Source organism: Priapulus caudatus, unplaced genomic scaffold (assembly GCF_000485595.1).
Source record: "Priapulus caudatus unplaced genomic scaffold, Priapulus_caudatus-5.0.1 Scaffold42, whole genome shotgun sequence".
In the NCBI taxonomy this organism is placed as follows: domain Eukaryota; kingdom Metazoa; phylum Priapulida; class Priapulimorpha; order Priapulimorphida; family Priapulidae; genus Priapulus; species Priapulus caudatus.
The window spans coordinates 107,116-109,635 of NW_014577103.1; the positions used below are offsets into that span (position 1 = coordinate 107,116).

At 40.7% G+C, this 2,520-nt stretch overlaps 1 long non-coding RNA gene across 1 annotated transcript in view; it reads left to right on the top strand.

Annotated features, from left to right (window-relative positions):
- The first annotated feature begins 2,309 nt into the window (after positions 1–2,309).
- Positions 2,310–2,520, top strand: part of LOC106820666 — a 5,078-nt gene continuing 4,867 nt past the window's right edge. Inside the window, exon 1 of the long non-coding RNA XR_001395638.1 lies at positions 2,310–2,320. This is a non-coding gene — a long non-coding RNA (uncharacterized LOC106820666). The remainder of the gene's footprint in view (positions 2,321–2,520) is intronic.

Genomic DNA, 2,520 nt, shown 5'->3' on the forward strand with positions numbered 1-2,520 from the left:
AGCAAGCATTTATGGGCTTTCTTAGTTCACGTGCACTGTCACATGGATTAAATATATATACCAATGAAGCGACAGTAATAATAATTATTTTAAATATACCTTCCAAAGACTAATACTAATATATGAACCCGCGCATTAGGCGTGGCTTACTGCCTACAAAACATACACTTGTATTCAAATGTTAAACTAACTACAGATTCATCGCTCTATCTATGCTCCGCTTTTATTTATTTTTTTTTTTTTTTTTTTTACTTTTTTTTTATTTTCGGAATAAGAAGAAACTTTTTGGCCAGCTCTATGATGCGAATTTCTGCAGCAGTTGTCTGAGACACAATTTCATAGCTTAGGATATAAATAGAGAATACACTTATTTAGGGTGACCACGCTTTGTTAAATTTCTCAAGGAGGATTATTAGAGTTACATTAAGATAAGTTGCTGGTATCTAAGTTATCAGTTCTGGCGAAAAATTAATGTAGTTCCAGTTTCATAGTCGGGGGGCGCCGGGGAGTGGGAGCAATATTAAAGCTGGATGGGCGAGACCGGGAAATGTCAGCTTGCAAGCTATGCCGCATTAGAGTTATGACATGGGCGTTGTGACAGAGGCCCAGAAAAAGAAAAATAGATCGCCAGAAGAACCGAGATATAAGTTTTTGAGCAGGAAAAAATACGCTACTTACTGGCCTACGTAATATTATTTACCTTTGGAATCGAATATAGTAACCTAACCTCAGGTGTAACGCTCCTCCTGGAAAAGACGTCATGGAAACGCGTTTTTATAATTCTAATTGTAGGGTTGAATCATTGGGTTACATTTGTTGTCTTAGTGGAAAGAAAATAGTCAGGGTATCCGAACCACACGATCCCAGAATAGGCGGCCCACGAGTAATGCGTCAGATTGCCATCGTAATGGGGGCCATAGGAAAACAATTGGCTTGAAATAATGAAGAAATTTATTTCAAAATGTTCAGTTTTATGGAGTTAAGCATGCGTGACCAATCACACCGCGCCCTACGCTGGCGTGCCTCATCACACGTGCACATCTGCTTCGCCGCGTTGGTAACAGTTTTCGCGCCTGAGAGGTGATACGGCCTTGCTTATCATACTGGAGAGTCGGTGGCGGGCCTATGGCTGTAGCCAGCTGTATATATAATATATATAGGTATATTAGGGGAGTATGATATATATTGAAGTATATATCAGTATGTATTCCTTGCTCGCAGGAGCGCTCCACGATTGACCAGAGGTACACCTAAGTCGCACCCAACCGACTAATGGAGTATACTGCTTCAGTGAGTATAAAGAGGCGCATCTAACATAATATTGACCGTATAAGCGTATTAAAAATAGGTCGAGTGCGTGTGTGTGTGGTTGTGTGTGTGTGTGTGTGTGTGTGTGTGTGTGCGTGCGTGCGTGCGTGCGTGTGTGTGTGTGTGTGTGCGTGCGTGTGTGTGTGTGTGTGTGTGTGTGTGCGTGCGTGCGTGCGTGCGTGCGTGCGTGCGTGTGTGCGTACTATATGAGGCAAGTCTAATGTACGCGCACTTGTTGAAGCAGCTTTTACCAAGTAGAGTATTTTCCTAGAAGCATAAAATATTCATCGCGGCTATAATTTATCATTTCCAAAGAACGCGCGTGATGCAATACTTTATGGTTACACACACAAGCTATAGCGTAAGCACAAGCCATCTATCCTTCTAATCATTTTGAATCAATAATCGATTATATATTTTGAATTCATAATTAATAACATTTGTACTCAATTCGTGAGTCATCACGATAAATAATACAATTGGGTTAAACCTGTATGTACAAGAATGCAAGATATCGATTTTCAAATTTTGATTTAGAATCCGTATCGAATCGATACACCTTGCACTCCCTTTGGATGTCACTTAGGAGTAAACCTGTATATATTAGCGCAAGACTGGGTCGTATCCTTTGGGGGGGGGGCAAGGGGCAGCTGCCCCTTAGATTTTGTAGAATAAAATTAAAAAATAAGCTTAGCTAATAATCGTAAATAACCCTAACGTGATTTTTTCGGTCATTTTTTCTATCCGTGAAAGCCTTGTCTCAGACCCAACCCCTACCACACTATGGACGTCGATCAAGAGCTGCGCCCGTCGCTCATCATTACACAGTTGAGTCATGAAATTTTGCCCCCAAACATTTTCCTCAGCCTACGGCCCTGCAAGATAACATCGTTGCGAATCTTTCTACATTCGTCAAGGATATGTCACTTAGAACATATTAAGTTCACTAAATTTGTTAAAACCGGTACACACGCGATCGCAGCATACAGTACATCTCCGTAACACATCACAGGTTGTTTACGCCCGATCGCATTCCATATCATATATCTGTCTTATCATCGTGAGTGAGTCGTGCATAATGCTGTACGTGTGATTTAACCCTAGCATTACGCCCAGCGATAGTGGCAGGTTTAGCAACGAGCGTCCTTCGTTAAAATATCCGCAGAAAGATATGTATAATATATATAATATATTATATATAATATATATAGG